Source organism: Pleurodeles waltl, chromosome 7 (assembly GCF_031143425.1).
Source record: "Pleurodeles waltl isolate 20211129_DDA chromosome 7, aPleWal1.hap1.20221129, whole genome shotgun sequence".
Taxonomy (NCBI): Eukaryota; Metazoa; Chordata; class Amphibia; order Caudata; family Salamandridae; genus Pleurodeles; species Pleurodeles waltl.
Genome location: NC_090446.1, coordinates 1,184,752,041 through 1,184,771,502, shown reverse-complemented (window position 1 = coordinate 1,184,771,502; position 19,462 = coordinate 1,184,752,041).

Below are 19,462 nucleotides of genomic sequence, written 5' to 3'. Positions count from 1 at the left end.
GGGAGTTGAAGTCCACACCTTCAAGGAGCCATTCAGAACTTCTGGAACCTTGGGGTGTGCTGTGGACTCCTAAAGGACCTTCAAAGACCTTCTGGAAAAATATCAGGAAGTTTGGAGAATATTGGTGAACTTTTTGGAAAAAGCTCCATAGAGGGACTGAACTGCCACAGTGAGTCCAGCCGGCTTGCTTCAACCGTGACCTGGCCTGACTTGCATGTTCATCCCACTGAAAAAAATCTCCAAAAAAGTGACAGAATGTAGAAAGTTGCCCAGGACCTCCAGCGCAGTGTATCCGAAGAGGGCTCCAGCGACGTTGGATCAAGATTCAGGTCTGGCCCGGTTGAGGGTTTTTCACCTTGAAAAATCATCTAAGTCCAAACGTAAAAATCTTCACTGAGGACTCCTGCGATGCGTTTATGAAGAGGACTCACGGGACGTCGGATCGGACTGGCAACTTTGTCCTGCTGAAGAAAATCTTCAACAAAAAGTCAGAGGGTAAACTTTTGACCAAGGCCTCCCACTTGCTGTAGCCGAGCAGGGCACCATTGCGGTCTGGCTTGAACTTTGACTTTGTCCCGATCGAGGTGCGTCCAGATGACCAGATTGGCGCTGTTCGTTTTTGTGTGCTAAAGAACACTAAGGTGATCATTACAACCATGGCGGTCGGTGTTAAAGCAGCGGTAAGACCACCAACAGGCCGGCGGTAAACATTTTACGACCGTGGCGGAAACTGCCAACAAAGACAGCCACTTTAACACTCAGACAGCCATGGCGGTACAAACAAACAGCTTGGCGGTCACCGCCAACAGACAGGCGGGAGACAATGTACCGCCCACACTATTATGACAGGCCAATCCACCACCTTTTCCGGGGCGGATTTACTGTGGATAAAAACACGCCGGAAACAGGAATCCCGAAGGGAAAAAGCTCACCTCTACACACCCCACGAGGAACGCCATGGACCCCGAACTCCAAATTCTACCTGCAATAGTCTTCCTGCTTCTCTACCAGGAGCACGAACGCCAGCGGCGAAGACCACGGTGAGTACTGCACCTACGACACAGGGGAGGGGGAAGGCAAAAACAGGGACACACACATGCAACACCCCGACCCTCACCCACTACAACACACACACTAATGCATATCAATACATCACAGTTACACCCCCCAAGCCCCCCAGAAGAATGCAAAGACAATAGAAAATGAGTGTAACCATTGTAATATATTAAAAGCAAGTAGGCAGAAATAGATATATACACCATGTACATAATATATACCAAGCATAGTAGTCCAGGTAGTGCTCTAAGAAAGTCCGTGGAACGCTGGGACCACACGGTATGGGCGAGGCCCACACAAGATCCCTGACCATGACGGAGAGAACGCTGCAGGGGCATCAGACAGCAAATAAACAGGCACCTCAGGGGGAGGGAAAGGTGGGGCACCTCAGCCGGATGAGTGCACAACGCCAAATCCACGAGGGGGCCACATGCCCACTGTTCCATCCTGGGGAGTGCAAAGCCACAGTCTCTCAAGTCTCACAAGTGGGTGGTTTGCACACTGTTCAATCCTGGGGAGTGCAAAGCCACAGTCTTACAAGTCTCACAAGTGGGTGGTTTGCCCACTGTTCAATCCTGGGGAGTGCAAAGCCACAGTCTCTCAAGTCTCACAAGTGGGTAGTTTGCCCACTGTTCCATCCTGGGGAGTGCAAAGCCACAGTCTCTCAAGTCTATACAGTGGGTGGGTTGCCCACTGCTTCATCCTGGGGAGTGCAAAGCCACAGTCTCTCAAGTCTATTCAGTGGGTAGGTTGCCCACTGCCATATCCTGGGGAGTGCAAAGCCACAGTCTCTCAAGTCTCTACAATGGGTGGGTTGCCCACTGTTCAATCCTGGGGAGTGCAAAGCCACAGTCTCACAAGTCTCTACAGTGGGTGGGTTGCCCACTGCCATATCCTGGGGAGTGCAAAGCTACAGTCTCTCAAGTCTCTACAGTGGGTGGGTTGCCCACTGTTCAATCCTGGGGAGTGCAAAGCCACAGTCTCACAAGTGGATAACAGTCTCCACTGGTTCTGGAGGGGGCATGGTGCCCAGAGTGCTTCATCCTGCTAAGGACAGAGGTAGTGGATGATTTTTCCACTGGTTCTGGAGGGGGCATGGTGCCCAGAGTGCTTCATCCTGCTAAGGACAGAGGTAGTGGATGACAGTCTCCACAGGTTCTGGAGGGGGCATGGTGCCCAGAGCGCTTCATCCTGCTAAGGACAGAGGTAGTGGATGACAGTCTCCACTGGTTCTGGAGAGGGCATGGTGCCCAGAGTGCTTCATCCTGCTAAGGACAGAGGTAGTGGGTGCTTTTCTCCACTGGTTCTGGAGGGGGCATGGTGCCCAGAGTGCTTCATCCTGCTAAGGACAGAGGTAGTGGATGACAGTCTCCACTGGTTCTGGAGGGGGCATGGTGCCCAGAGTGCATCATTCGCCCCGTGACAGACTCAGTTGCGTCAGTGCCCTTGCCGCTCATGGGCCAGCGGTGCTTGAGTTGGCGGTGCCCTGTTCAGCGGTGCTTGAGACGGCGGTGCGCTGTTCAGCGGTGGTTGAGTTGGCGGTGCCCTGTTCAGCGGTGCTTCAGACAGTGGTGCCCTGTTCAGCGGTGCTTGAGTTGGCGGTGCCCTGTTCAGCGGTGCTTGAGTTGGCGGTGCCCTGTTCAGCGGTGCTTGAGATGGCGGTCTCCATTGCAGGGTCTCAGCTGCTGGCGGTCCTTGATGGCCCAGCAGGGCTTGTGCTGGCGGTCCTTCATGGCCCAGCGGGGCTTTTGCTGGCGGTCCTTCATGGCCCAGCGGGGCTTGTGCTGGCGGTCCTCCATGGCCCAGCGGGGCTTGTGCTGGCGGTCCTTCATGGCCCAGGGGGGATTTTGCTGGCGGTCCTTCATGGCCCAGCGGGGCTTGTGCTGGCGGTCCTCCATGGCCCAGCGGGGCTTTAGCTGGCGGTACTGGATGGCCCAGGGGGGCTTTTGCTGGCGGTCCTTCATGGCCCAGCGGGGCTTTTGCTGGCGGTCCTTCATGGCCCAGTGGGGCTTTTGCTGGCGGTCATTCATGGCCCAGCTGGGCTGGTTCTGGCGGTGGCCTCCTGGGCAGGTAGGCTGGTGCTGGCGGTGGCCTCCTGGGCAGGTGGGCTGGTGCTGGCGGTGGCCTCCTGGGCTGCTGGGCTGGTGCTGGCGGTGGCCTCCAGGGCAGCTGGGCTGGTGCTGGCGGTTGCCTCCTGGACAGCTGGGCTGGTGCTGGAGGTGGCCTCCTGGGCAGCTGGGCTGGTGCTGGAGGTGGCCTCCTGGGCATCGGGGATGATGGCGGTCTTCTCCGCCGTGCTGCTCTTCCCAGACTTGCATGGTTTCTTGTGGCCCATCCCCACCTTGGAAGGTGTCCCAGCTGACTCCACACTCCCACCAGGACCCCTGGGAGCGGCTTTGGTGGCTGGAGTCTTCCCCCTCTCCCGCCGGGCACTGGCCAACTTCTGATGCTTCACAGGTGGGGGACTGTCTGTGCTGTGGCTCCGTGCCCCACTGGCTGCCCTGGTGCCCGGTGCACTCCAGAGTCCAGTGAATACAGGCACCACTGGTCCTGGAGATGTTGTGGCTGAGGTGCTAGTTCGGGACCTAGGAGACAGACGGAGTGGGGAAGGTGTGGGAAAGAGGTCAAGGGTGGACAGGAAAAGTTTTTGGGACACACTGGGATGGGTGCTGGAGGTGGTTTGGGAGTGGAGGAAGAGGTGGTGGTTGTAGGAGGTGTACATTTGGTGACTTTGGGTGAAGGTGCATGCGCTGGAGGCTGTCGTGAGGTGGATGGCTGTTGGGTGGGTGTGTGCCTGCGTTTGTGTATCTTAGGAGGGGGCGTCACATTCACACCGGGAGAGGACACAGGGGACGTGTGAATGGTAGTGGGGTGGTGACTGCATGTGAGCTTGGTGTGGTGGTGGGTGTGCTGGAGAGGGACGTAGTGGCTGTAGAGGTAGTGCATGCAGGTGTGAGTGTAGACGAGACTGGGAGGGAGGAGGGAGACGCTGAGGAGGGGGACACAGTGGAGGCAGTGGATGTTGGTTTGTCTGCATGTGTGTGATGCTTGCGTGAGTGCCTGTGGGATGTGTGGTGCTTATGTTTGCCAGAGCTTCCCTTGTGTGTTGAGGTGTGTGCATGCTGGTCTGTAGGTGTGCTTGGGCTAGGCTGAGGTACAGGGGATTGGGTCGGGTGGAGGAAGTTGGAGGGGGGAGGCTAGATACGGGAACAATGGCTGCCATCAGTGCTGAGGCCACAGTCTGAAAAGCTTGCTGAAGGGCCGCCTGACCAGAATGAATGCCCTCCAGGAATGTATTGGTCTGTTGCAACTGCCTCTCTACACCCTGGATGGCATTCAAAATGGTAGACTGCCCAACAGTGAGGGACCTGAGGAGGTCAATGGCCTCCTCGCTGAGGGCAGCAGGGGTGACTGCAGCAGGGCCTGAGGTGCCTGGGGCGAAGGTGATGCCCACCCTCCTGGGTGAGCAGGCACGGGGCAAAGGCTGAGGGGCTGCTGGGAGGGCGGTGCTGGTAGGGGGGGTGGCGGCTGTACCTGTAGATGCGGGGGGCACAGATGTTGCCGCCACCACAAGGGATCTTCCATGAGAGGACGAGTCTGTGTCGCTGGTGTCAGCTCCTGTCTCCGCCGTGGAGCTCCCCTAGCCCTCCGTCCCACTGGTGAACTCTGAGTCCGTAGTCTCGCCCTCCAGGGCCATGTGGGATGCAACTCCCTCGTGCTCTGGTGCCACTGCTCCTCCGCCTGATGATGCTAATGCACACAAGAACAGGGAGACCACAAAAAGGGGGGACGATGACAGAAGAAAGGCATGTTGAGTGCATGCATTACCGCTACCGTTGGTGGACACGACAGACATAGAAGCCCTCTGCACTACGCCGCACTCTTGGGCTCCACTGTTCAATTCCTGGCAAATGGCCTACAAGGCTATGGACGACATCTGCACACATAGATGACACAGGGGCATGACTAGGTGTACATGGCACTCTACAGAGGTGGGGTGGGGTGCCACATGGCCTGTCTTACGGAGGGGCCTTGCCTACGGAACACGCCCTGGCCTAGGGAAACCCACAACCCACCTCCCCCACCCAGACACCTCCACTGCGCGCAAAGTCAGCAGAATGAGAGTAAACTCACCCCCTTGTGTCTGCTGTGATGCCCAGAAGCGCCCATCCAACTCCGGGTAGGCCACCGCCAGGATCGTGAACATCAGGGGGGTCATGGTGCGACGGGCTCCCCTCCCATGTTGGGAGGCCATCCCCAGCTGAGCCTCCGCCATCTTCTTGCTCCATCTTTTCTGGCAGTGGGTGCTCAGTATGTGATAGACCCCCAGGGTCTGGACGTCCTTGGCGATGGCACGCCAAATATATTTTTTTTGCTGGGCGCTGACCTACATGAAATGTACAGGGGAAAAAGAGAAGTTATTACCAAGTGCACCGTCACACTGATTGGCCCCCATCGCTACCCTTGCCATGTGGCACATGCATTCACCGTCTTTCATGCACGCAGCACTCTCCCCCTTCCTTCTTACATCCAGCCCTCTCCACACAGGCATAGCCCATACAACATGCTCCCTGTGTACTTACCTGTTTTTCTGGACCGTAGAGGAGCGTGTACTGGGGGAGGACCCCATCCACGAGTTTCTCCAACTCCTCCGATGTGAAGGCAGGGGCCCTTTCCTCAGACACTCGAGGCATTGTCTCTTCCAGACTGAGGTCACAGCAGCACTTGCACTGTAGGTCCTCTCCTGTCGAAGATCAGGCATCAAGTGATTGAACAGATAGAAAATAGCAGTCAAGTCCGTGGCGGTGAGTACCGTCCCCGCCGGCGTACATCGTCATTGGCTCCTGGGACCCATAGGGTCCAATGTTAACCAATGCAGCATTGCGCCGCGGTCTTCGACCGCCTACCGCAACGGTGTACAACGCCAGCGCAGTTACCTCACATCCCATTGTCCCACTTTAGAGGTCAGGCAGCTGCCATTTCAAGGGCACACATGGCTTAATTTTTAACTGCGTCACACATACCTAGGCCTAGCCTCAACACACATACAGGCCACTTTTCGGATTATGATTTGTGTACTGAGTAAGCTGTGTGTACGTACCTCTAAGTTGTTTGACTCTGTGCTCGCAGTTGTCCTTCATAGGCACCGTCCGCTGGGAAATGTGAGGAGATGGCAGCATCCTCCGGTGTACTGACCGTTGGTGGAGCTGTCGACAATGGAGGAGCGACATGTGATTATCACATACAGGCTTGACCATGCCACAATCTAGGAACTGTGTACCCAGTTGGAGCCAGACCTGATGTCAGCAATCCACCATCCCACAGGAATCCCCACTCAAGTGCAGGTGCTGTCAGTGCTCCATTTCCTTGCAAGTGGGTCTTTTCAAACAACAGTGGCCATTGCATCAGGGATGTCTCAGCCTATGTTTTCCAACGTATTGTCCAGAGTGTTGTCTGCCCTTCTGAAACACATGCGGAGCTACATCGTTTTTCCTCAGGTGGAGGATTTGCCTACAGTGAAAGGTGATTTATATGCCCTGGGACACATCCCCAACATCATAGGCGCCATTGCTGGGACCCATGTGGCTTTGGTCCCCCCCCCACAGGAGTGAACAGGTGTACAGAAAACGGAAGAGTTATCATTCCATGAATGTACAGATGGCATGTTTGGCAGACCAATTCATCTCCCATGTGAATGCCATGTTCCCTGGCTCAGTGCATGACGCCTACATCCTGCGGAATAGCAGAATCCCTTATGTGATGGGTCAACTCCAGAGGCACCATGTGTGGCTATTAGGTGAGCACCTGGAAGCAAGACAGTGGGAATGGTTGTCTGGGTCTGGGGATATCCCTCCTGGTAAGTGCGTTTCTAAAAGTTGTCCCCTCACCATTTGCAGGTGACTCTGGTTACCCCAACCTGTCATGGCTACTGACCCCAGTGAGGAATCCCAGGACAAGGGCAGAGGAACGCTACAATGAGGCCCATGGGCGAACTAGGAAGGTGATCGAGCGGACCTTCGGCCTCCTGAAGGCCAGGTTCCGGTGCCTCCATATGACAGGTGGATCCCTATTCTACTCACTGAAGAAGGTGTGAAAGATCATCGTGGCCTGCTGTATGCTTCACAACTTGGCTTTGCGACGACAGGTGCCTTTTCTGCAGGAGAATGGTCCAGATGGCGGTGTTGTGGCAGCTGTGGAGCCTGTGGACAGTGAAGAGGAGGAAGCAGAGGAAGAAGACATGAACAACAGGGACTCAGTGATCCAGCAATATTTCCAGTGAGACACAGGTAAGAGTACAGACCTGCCTACTGCATGTACTTTAACACTACTACCTCTCTACTGTCTGTCGTTTTCACCCAGTGTATGGTCACTGAGTTGTCACTTTCCCTTACGATTTCACAGATGTGGGTCCCACTGTGTAACATCTGCTTAGATTCCTCATGGACTAGAGCTTTGTGACATAGGTATGTTGACATTACAATTGGAAGAGCATTTTGTCACTGTAATTGCTAATACACTATTTCGAAATCACAGACAGACTCCAGATTGTTTTGTGCTTTAAGTGTGTTTATTTAAGTGCTCAATATTGGAGGTGGTAGTGAAATAGTGAGGGGTGATGGTGGAGGAATGTCCATGGCAGAATTCAGTCTATTAGTCTCACAGGTGCATTGCCCATATGGGCATAGGAAGTGGAGCTGGGGCAGTTTAAATATGGACAGGGTGACAAAGTGGGACAGTAGGATGACATTCAGGGTGGTCTTATTTCTTGGCGGGGGTCTTGGCATTGTGCTCTGTCTTTGTCCTAGATCTCAGGGACCGTTTGCGGGATGGTTCTCCCTCTGCAGGGGGTGGGTGCTGGTGTGGTGGTCCTGTGGGGGTTTGTGGGTGATGTGGGTGTGTGTTTTATATTGTAATGGGTGTGTGGGAGTGGTGTATGTATGTGTATCAGGTGTGTGTATTTGGAATTGTCCAATGTGGCTGTGTTTTGTAGGTGTGTGTGTATTTTGAGCGCAGCGGTGTGTACCTCCAATGGAAAACCACGGTTGAAAGAACGCCGCGTGGATTCGTGTGTCATGATAGTGTGGGCATTTTTCTGTTGGCGTGACGGTGGAGGTTTTGTTTTTGCCAGTTTATCACTGACCTTTGGTGGGGCGGACTTGTGTGGGTGTATATTGGCAGATTCCGAAATGTGGGTCGTAATAGCTGTGGCGGTTTTCTGCGGCCGTGGCGGTGTGTTGACGGTCTTCTGCACGGCGGTAAGCAGCTTTTACCGCCAATGTGGTTATGACCACCTAATTCTTTAAAAATTCTAATCTCCAGTTCCCCTTATCCAATTGAATTTGTTTTAGTGTCAAATTAAAGATACAACTATTTTCTATTTTTATAAATTGGCTTTTGGATTTTTAAACTGTTTCCTGTGTTTTATTTAATTACTGATTTGTGATACTTGAATGCTTTACACACTTTGGCCCTCATTACGACCCTGGCAGGGGGTGATAAAGTGGCAGTAATACTGCCAACAGGCTGGCGGTACGTAACGCCAAATTATGATCATGGCGGTGATATCTCCGAAAGACAGCCAATGTACCACACTGACTGCCATGGCAGAAACACCAGTCACCACGGCGGTAGCTGCCTACAGCCAGGCAGAAGACAAAGTTCCACCCACCATATTATGTCACTACAATCCGCCACCTTTTCCAGGGCAGTACCAACGCCATCAAAAGCCTGGCAGAAACAGAGCACAACAGTCAAAGGGCTCACCATTGGCGACACAGAGAAGAACCACCACCTCCATGGAACCCGAACTGCAAGTATTCCTGATGATCTTTTACATTATGCTCCAGCAACGCCGGCGAAGACGACGACGATGAGTACAGCTGTCTATCACACAAGAGAGGGTGGGAGGAAAAAGAGAGTGGCACACACATGCACAAAACACAGCCGACACACACACACCACACAAACACAACCAGATGCATTACAAAAATCATTTGACCACGGAAAACTGCAGAAAAATCCAAGAACTACAGGAATTGACGAAAGTGATTGTAATCAGTCCAACAATAAAATCAATAATCAGATTTGGCCATAAAACAGAGACGTACACTTGTATGCAAAAAGGGACACTGCTCAGTCTATAGTTCAAAGGGTCCACATGCAAGGCCACAGTCTCTCAAGTGGGTGTCTTCCCCACTGGTTCTGGAGTGGGATACTTGCCCTGTGCTTTGCCCTTGGGAGTGCAAGGCCACAGTCTCTCAAGTGAGTGTCTTGTCCACTGGTTCTGGAGGGGGCAACCTGCCCTGTGCTTTGTCCTGGGGAGTGCAAGGCCACAGTCTCTCAAGTGGGTGTCTTGCTCACTGGTTCTGGAGGGGGTAACATGCCCTGTGATTTGTCCTGGGGAGTGCTAGGCCACAGTCTCTCAAGTGGGTGTCTTGACCACTGGTTCTGGAGGGGACAACATGCCCATTGCTCTTTGTCCTGGGGAGTGCAAGGCCACAGTCTCTCAAGTGGTGTCTTCCCCACTGGTTCTGGAGGGGACAGGTGGCACAGTAGCCCCTGGAGGCTGGACTACATGGCTTCCGCCGGCGGTGATGGCTGCACCGTGGTGGTGGATGTGGGAGGCTCCTGGTCAGCCCCTGCACTCTCTGATGGCTGCACTGTGGCGGTGGTTGTAGGAGGCTCCTGGTCAGCCCCTGCACCCTCTGATGGCTGCACTGTGATAGTGGTTGTGGGAGGCTCCTGGTCAGCCCCTGCACTCTCTGATGGCTCCACAACCACGGCTGCAGTTGGGGTGGTCACAGAGGTGTCCGCCACCACCAGGGAGCTCCCATCGGAGGAGGTATCAGAGTCTGTTTGTCCCCTCTAGTCTCCGCCGTGGTGCTCCCCTCGCCCTCCATCCCACTAGTGCCATCAGCGTCGGTGGACTCTGCCTCCAGGGTCCTATGGGATGCAGCTCCCTCTTTCGCTACTGCCTCTGCTCCTCTGCTCCTCTGCCAGATGATGCAAATGCACATAAGAACAGGATGACAAAACAAGAAAGGGGGGAGAGAGACAAATGATACACTGGGTCAATGACTGCACCAACACCACCGTTGTCATACACAGCACCCTCACACACAGGGAACAGGTCTATGCACTATGCATGGCACTACCAGTGAAATGGCTAGTCACCAAGGAATGAGGAGAGGCACACACCGTTAAATGCAGCACACCTGGGACTCACGCAGCTCTGCCCAGAAGTGAATACTAACAAGCTAGATAAACAGTATTTCACATTCAAACCCTTAGCCACCAGAGGACCTGTGCTGCTATGTCTGGCCTTGCCTAGGGGCACCCACTGACACACAACCACCACCCGGATACCACCCCACCAGCCGTAAGTTGTAATGATAGCCACTGTTCTCACCGTCTTGTGGCTGTTGTGATGCCCTCAAGCGCCCATCCAGCTCAGGGTAGGCCACCACCAGTGTGTGGGCTATCAGGGGGGTTAGGGTCCAACGGGCACCCCTTCCTCGTTGGGAGGCCATCCCCAGCTGGGCCTCTGTGGTTTTCCGTGCCCCCCGTCTCAGGTCCTCCCATCGTTTGCGACAGTGAGTGCTCCGCCTGCCATAGACCCCCAGGGTCAGCACCTCCTTGGCGATGGCATGCCATTTTTCTTTCTTTTGATGGACGCTGACCTGCAGAGGCATACAGACAGAACAACACCATTAGACAAAAAGTCCAGCCTGTCACAGAAATGGCCCACCATACCCGTTTGCATGACCATTGGCACACACATAGCCCAGCCCACAACATGTACACCGCCAAGAGGACATCCACACAGCCCCCTTACACGAGGCCTTCACACACAACTCCATGCCTTCATGCCACATGCATCGTGCCCACAGTGCACTCACCTGTTGGTCTGGAGGCCAATACAGCAGTCCGTACTGGGGTAGGACCCCATCCACCAGTTGCTCCAACTCTTCCAAAGTGAAGGCTGAGGCCCTTTCCACGATCCCACGGACCATGGTAGGTTTCAGACACAGGTCACAGCAGCACATGCAGCATAGGTCCTCTCCTATGGAAGGTCAGATAACAAGTGAGGAATCAGATAGAAAATGGCGGTCACAACCGCGGCGGTGCATAATGTCACCACCGGTATAGATCCCCATTGGCCACTGTATCACATAGGGCCCAACATTAACCAATGAGGAATTGCACGGCTGTTCGCGACTGCCTACCGCCACGGCGCACAGCGCCGGTGGAATTACCTCACTTCGACCTGTCCCTCACACAGGACAGGTGGTCACCCTTTCGGGGGGGGGAACAGGCCTATCGATAATTGCTGCGTCACAGGATCAATAGGCACATACTTCACAAATTACACTGTACCATAACATGTTTGCACATTGTGAACAGCTGTCATGGCTCCCTTGTTCAGTTTGTGACAGCGTACTCACTCTTGTGTCACTCCGATAGCTACCGCTGCGGATCAATTGGCGATGGAGACACAACACTGTGTACAGACCCCTGGTGGACTTGGCTACACTGGAGGACTGGCACATAATACTCACTTATAGACTGGACAGGGCCACAATCACAGAACTGCCAGGGCCGGGGACGGAGGAAGCACCGCCAACAGGCTGGCGGTGCTTCTGGGGCAATTCTGACCGCGGCGGTAAAGCCGCGGTCAGAAAAGGGGAACCAGCGGTTTCCCGCCGGTTTTCCCCTGCCCCAGGGAATCCTCCACGGCGGCGCTGCAAGCAGCGCCGCCGTGGGGATTCCGACCCCCTTCCCGCCAGCCTGTTCCTGGCGGTTTACACCGCCAGGAGCAGGCTGGCGAGAATGGGTGTCGTGGGGCCCCTGGGGGCCCCTGCAGTGCCCATGCCACTGGCATGGGCACTGCAGGGGCCCCCTAACAGGGCCCCATTCAGATTTTCAGTGTCTGCAAAGCAGACACTGAAAATCGCGACGGGTGCCACTGCACCCGTCGCACACCAGCAACTCCGCCGGCTCCATTCGGAGCCGGCTTCATCGTTGCTGGGGCTTTCCCGCTGGGCGGGCGGGCGGCCTTTTGGCGGTCGCCCGCCCGCCCAGCGGGAAAGTCAGAATGACCGCCGCGGTCATTTGACCGCGGTGCGGTCTTCTGGCGGTCTCCGCCCGGCGGGTGGTGCCTGCCGCCCGCCGGGGTCGGAATGACCCCCTGTGTGCCCAATTGGAACCTGACCTGATATCAGCTATCTGTAATCCCACTGGGATCCCCACTCTTGTGCAAGTACTCCACTGACAGTGGGCTTGGCAGCAGGAATGACACAGCCAATGTTCTCAATCGTTCTAACCAGAGCCTTGTCTGCCCTGATAAAACGCATGTGCAGCTCCATTACTTTCCCCCAGGTTGAGGATTTGGCCACTGTGAAGGCTGAGTTTTATGCAATGGGACATATTCCCAATATTATCAGGGCAACTGACGGAACGCATATTGCATTTGTCCCCCCTCCCGCCAGAATGAACAGGTGTTCAGGAATCGTAAGAGTTTTCACTCCATGAATGTGCAGATGGTGTGCTTGCCACACCAGTACATCTCCCACGTCAATGCTAAGTATTCAGGGTCAGTACATGATGCCTTTATCCTGAGGAATAGCAGCATCCCAAATGTGATGTCGCAACTACAGAGGCACAGTGTGTGGCTAATAGGTGATCCCTGGTTCCCACCCAGTGTATGTTGCTGTATGCCTATGGTGTTGGCAATATGGGACAGTGTGTGGCTTAATGTTGTCCCTCAATATTCGCAGGTGTCTCTGGTTACAAAAACTATCATGGCTGCTGACCCCTATGAGGAATGCCAGGACAAGGGCAGAAGAACATTATAATGAGGCAAATGGGCGAACTAAAAGAATCATTAAAAGGACCTTTGGCCTCCTGAAGGCCAGTTTACATCTCCACCTCAAAATAGTTTTATGTCTTCTATACAGACAAACTGTCAGTGGTATGTCTGCAAAAGCTTCAGCAGGTAGAGGTTTTCAGCTGTACTACTGGGAATCCAATGCCACACGTCTGACCAGGTCATCTTTCCTCTATTTTAAATTCTATATAGGGTAAAATTCTACATGGAGGAAGGAAACTTCCTGTACAAAGTCACATTTTTATCCTTTCCACAGGTCAAACAGTTCTCTTGGTGAAGAAAGATCCTCTCATGCACACTGAGTAGTGACCAGTGATCCATTCCCCTTCCCAATGAGGCAGGTGTAAATGAGAATTTTACTGATGTAAATGTAAGTTTAAGGCTGAAAATGCCTTTGTGAAAAGGGCCCGAACAGCTGCGCTTCTAAACAGGCAGCGCCTTCATTTTCTAATATTAAGGGCCCGATTATGAATTTGGCAGACAGGAACACCCATCTGCTAAACTCCAGATGGGGTGGCCGCTGCCCTGCTGGCAACCTCCCCGCCCACCCCTTTATGACTTCCCCACTGGGCTGACCGACAGAAACCAAGGCTTCTGCCGGTCAGCCCGGTGGCAAAATGGCGGCAGCATTGTCCCCTGCTCATACTTGAGCTAGTGGCAAAGCTGCAGCACGCAGGGGGCACCAGCAACCTTGAAATGCACACTGTCTACACAGCCGTCAGTGTGCATTTCGAGGATGCTGGGCAGGGGGTCCCCTGTACCTGTTCTCTGCCAGCCTTTTCATGGCGGTTGTACTGTCAAGAAAAGAATGGCAGAGAACAAGGTTGTAATCAGCAGGGCGGCGCTGACTTCAGTGCTGGTCTGGCTTATTACAACCTACACCCGCCGTCAGCCCATAGGGTTTGAAGATCATGGCAGGGATGGTGCTAGGTTGGTGGGTCTGCCAACTTTGTAATGGGGCGGACGGACCGCCGCACCTGTGGTGTTCTGACATCCACAGCAGCATTGATCGTCCTCGGACTGCCAATGTCATAATAAGGCCCTTAATTAGATATGCTACTTGGTTCTGGGCCTGGTACAGGGATGAGAAAAAGCTAAAATATTTTCACTGTTCAATAAAACACTCAGTAAAACTGTAATGTATTAACAGGCAGATAGTGAATGCATAAATACAAATGTCTTTATTATTGGCATATGAATGTAAAACAATTTATATTTATTTAAATAATTTCTAAATAAGTGAAGTATAGAATAGTGGAAATACACTTAAATGCTGTCGTATTTGTATGTAACAGATGATGCTTTTTAAAAATGTGTTCCAAATTTAAATTTTAATTCCAAATTTAACACAATTTTTGCGGACTCCATGGCATGCATTTTGCAACTGTTAATGGTTGCCATTGAAATGGATCATTTAAAGATTGTTGCTACATTCACCCTTACAGTAACATTCATCTTTATGTCTTTAGTTTCTTTCTTCCTTTCTTTCTTTCTTTCTTTCTTTTATAAAGTGCACCTTCATTGTCTAAGAGATATCCCAATGTTAAACACAGTTCTGAAATAAGAAACAAAACGAAAAGGGATTTTGCAGGGGTGACGGTGAAAAACCACAGAAGAGAGAGATTTGAAAAGCGCCAAGTTTTCAGTAATTTCCAAATGTGGGTATCTCAGATGTTAAACGCAGTTTGAGAGGAAGAGCATTCCAGTGAGTGACTCCCCCATAAGTGAAACAACATCCTCTCATTTGAACCCTGGTTATGCATCTCTGGAAAATGATAGCCTGATTGGTTGATCTGAGTGGCCTAGTGTATACAAAAAGGTCATGGAAAAAATGCTTGAATTATTTGCGGCCACTAATACTAACTTGGGCCGTATCCCAAACCATTGCTATTTTACAAGCCGTGCCACCTCAGTTGGGACCCAGATATATGCAAATCAGTCTTGACCCTGCTCGAGCCGGAACTGCCAAGCCAGAACCTCCTTGACCTCGGGGATAAGCAATCCGGGTCCAGTTTTACCCCATTTAGGGCTCATCAACCAGGTATAGCTTGGTCTCAGTGACACAGTGTGCACAGGACCCATGTCTGGACATACCTGTCCCACTTAGGGTGACAGACTAACGTGTACAAAAAAGAGATGGAAAGAATGCTTGAACTGATCTTAGCCAAAGGTAAAAACTCAGGATCACAGACCTGAGTGCTTTAGAGGACTTCTAAAAACAAACCTTGTTCCCTAGATCCAGAGAACCACTAAGATAAACTGCCTGATGCATGTGGCGGAGAAGTTCAAAGATAGCTCCCTTGCACCACAGTACACAGTTGAAAGAAGATAGGCTGGAAGACACAGGAGGTTTAGCAGAAATGTTACAAATCAGAAGCACAACCATATTTTGAATGCTTTTGCAACATTGTAAGCTGGGGCTACTCCTTTGCAATGGCGAAGGAGCATCGCCCCCCTAGCTGAGCCAGGAGCTAAAAGATAAAATTATATTTCATTATTATCTTATCTTTCAGCTGCCAACTCAGCCATCAGCAGGAAGAGGCGGGCTGGGCCATGGGAGGGGGGAGGAAAGTGAAATCTGTGCACTAAGTGTGCGTGTGTGTTTGGCCGGCAGTCCCAGGCCAGCCAAACACATATGCACACTTAGGTTTCGCCAACCCAGCTATGCCACAAAGCCAGGCTGGAGAAACTGCACAGACCCCAGGGCAGTGTCTGAGCGGCAGTCCAAGCCACTCGGACCAATCCTTACTCTGCTCATATGCTAGGTTTAGCATGACAACAGCACCAGGATTGCTGGGGAGCTTTTGCTGATGTCCCATTGAATGCTGGAACACCAGAAGAAGAGCAGAGGAGCAACGCGGGAGGCGGCAGCAACTGGAACAGGTACGTTTTTTTCTTATTCCCATGCCTAAGTCCCCCCACCCACCTCTCCTCCTGAGATTTGCAGTGGCCTCCGCTGATTGTAAGTTGTTTTCTCTGCAGATACCATCAAAACCACCCACATCAGTTGTGTACTAGATAAATATTGACTCCAAAATATCAACTACCAGTATACTGTCAATTTTAGTACACATGGGTGAGTTTCGATTTATTATTCTTACCTCCGCATCTTCCTAACTTGACAATTTAAATATAATAAAGGTGTCTAGATGTGTTATTGTGAGTAGTTAATCTTTACTTACCTGTGGTGTAACATTAGGTAGGGTGACCAGACATCCCGGATTTCCCCAGACAGTTCTGGTTTACAGGGGACTGTCCTGGTGTCCTGACAGTTTTGTTCATTTTACATAAATATCCCTGTTTTGGGGGAAAAGGTCAGGTCAACCTGCAAACGCTTTTGTTAATTTGAAATAAATGTCCCAGTTTTTGGGACAAAGATCAGGTCACCATGCAAATCAGAAGTGAAAGGTATGCTCTCTAGAGTCTTAGATACTTGTGTTGGCGCTCTTGCGTGTGTGTGTATGTGTGTCTGTGCGCACACACACGCACACACACATGCACACGCGCATGCAATCACACACGCACACACACATGCAGGCATGACAGGCCAGATATAAAAGTGAGACTAAAGGCTTTAGTACTACATTTATGTCTAACCTGTCCGGCTTTTTCTTTTCAAAATCTGGTCACCCTAATATTAGGCCCGCAGCCCCAGTGGTGCTGGGTTGGGGGGGGGCACGCTCCAGGGTGCCCCTCAATACAGTACACTTAGCAAAGTGATAGGTGGTAGGTCGGAGGGTGGGACCCCCTCCATGTACTTTGCAAGGAGGCCTCCACAAGTTTTGTCACACCACTTAGCTTACCTACATACACTTACATTGAATATGTGGTGGTTGTCAATATTCTGGAGTTGATAATTCTGTAGGTTGATATTTTTTAACTTGATATTCAGACATACAGTACTTTGGTTTACTACAAGACAGGCACAGAGATGCAACCAGTACTCTTAATCACATATATACAGCACGTATACTTTCTAAAACAGAAAATTACAGTGGTGCAATGCCATTTCAGAAAATAAAACTGAACAACACAGTCATACCAAAAAACCTGTTTCTCTTTTGTGAAAATCAAAAACACCATTTAATTATTTTCACTCAAAACAGTTATCAAAGCCATGTTAATTCAAAAATATGGAAAGGGCTCACTGGAACATGTGGTGACTTGTGTGTTCTACACATAGCATGAACTAAGGGCCAGATGTACAAAGCAGTTTGCATGTCGCAAACAGCGAATTTCGCTGTTTGCGACGTGCAAAAAGCACTTTGCAATGCACAAACCTCGTTTTACGATTCGGTAACCTGGTTACCGAATCGCAAAACAGGTTTGCGAGTCACAATTAGGAAGGGGTGTTCCCTTCCTAATTGCGAGTAGCAGTGCAATGCAGTACTAATCGCAGTTTGCACCCTTTTGAAATGGGTGGTAATCAATTTGCAAAAGGGAAGGGGTCCCAATGGGACACCTTCCTTGTTGTGAATGGCACTGCAAACATTTTTTCAGATCAGGCAGTGGTCCAAACGAAAACGTTTCATTTTTCATTTTTGTAATGCATCTCGTTTTCCTTTAAGGAAAACGGGCTGTATTACAAAAAAAAAAGTCCTGCTTTATGAAAAAGCAGTCACAGACATGGTGGTCTGCTGTCCGCAGCAGGCAATCATCCCCGTGAGGGCCGCCATTCGCAAGGGGGTCTCAAATTGCGACCCACCTCATGATTATTCATGAGGTGGGCCTTTGAGACCCCCTTGCGAGTCGCAGATGGTGTCAGGGACACCATCCAACATTCCGAATTGCAACTCGCAAATTGCGAGTCGCTCTGACTCGCAATTTGAGGGTCGCAATTCGGAATGTTCCTACATCTGGCCCCTAAATCTCCACCTGATTTCGCCACATTATATCTCCCTAACAAAGAGCTTTTCAACTAAATACTTAGTTAATATGTGCAACCATGTTGCGCGTTAGTGTGAAACAGATGTATAAGGAAGGATTAATTTAGAGCTATGACGTAGACAAGCCATCGTGTAGACACATTAGATGTAGGAGGCTGGCCTGGCTTATAGTGGGTACCTGATGGAACTTACACCTTTTGCCAGGTCCAGGTATCCCTTATTAGTAGATTAGTAGTGTTCTATCAGCTTAGGTTGATAGAGGTAGCTATAGCAGAGCAGCTTAGGCTGAACTAGGAGACATGCAAAGCTCCTACTATACCACTTACATCATATAGCACTATATCATAAAAATCACAATACTTAGAATTACTGAAAATAAAGGTACTTTATTTTAGTGACAATGTGCCAAAAGAATCTCAGAGAATATACTCCCTTAGGAAGTAAGTAAAATACACAAAATATACACACAAACCAAACTCAGGTAAGTAAACAGTTACAAAAGTAGTGCAAACACCATAGAATACAATAGGATGCAATAGGCCTAGGGGCAACACAAACCATATACTAAGAAAGTGGAATGCGATCCACTTAGGGACGCCAGGCCTAGTGTAGTGTGTAGAGGGTTGCTGGGAGTGTAAGAAAACACTAAGGGTGTCCTAAATACCCCATCCCAAGACCCTGAAAAGTAGGAGTAAAGTGACCCTACCTCCCCAGAAACACACTGAAGTCGTGATAGGAGATTCTGCAATGACCACAACAGACTGCAAAGCACTGAAGACGTATTCCTGGACCTGAGGTCCTGCAAAGGAAGGTGATCAAGTTCAACAGTCACAAAAGTGTCCAGGGGGGTCAGGAGCCCATCAAACCCCGGATAAAAGTGCAAAATGGCTGCCTCTGGGTGGAAGAAGCTGAAGATTCTACAGCAACGGAAGATGCCAAGAACTTCTCCTTTGCACAGAAGATGTCCCACGGTGTGTTGGAGGATACAGAGTTTTTTCTACGCAGAAAGACTCCATACAAGCCTTGCTAGCTGCAAAGGCCACGGTTGAAGAAAATGGGTGCTGCCTGGGCCCAGGAAGGGCCAGGAGGTAGCCCCTTGGAGGAGGTGACAGAGAGGGCACTCCGCAATACAGAGATCCCATGCAGAAGTAGGCAGCACCCGCAAAAGTACTTGAACATGGGTTCAAGAAAATTGAGCATGGCGGTTTTCTCAACACTACAAAGGATTGTCCCACAAAGCCGGTGGTCAACTCAGCGAGTTGAGCAATGCAGGATGGAGTGCTGGGGACCTGGGCTGTGCTGTGCACGAAGGATTCCTTGCAAAAATGCACAGACGCCCTAGCAGCTGCAGTTCACGCAGTACACAGGAATACTGTCTGGCATGGGGAGGCAAGGATTTACCTCCACCAAATTTGGACAGAAGGACCACTGGACTGTCGGGGTCAGTTGGATCCAGCTCCTGTGTTACAGGGACTACGCTCGTCGGGAGGAGAGGGGACCCAGAGGACTGGTGAAGCAGAGGTTTGGTGCCTGCGTTAGCAGGGGGAAGATTCAGTCGACCCACAGGAGATTTCTTCTTGGCTTCCAGTGCAGGGTGAAGGCAGACAGCCCTCAGAGCATGCACCACCAGGAA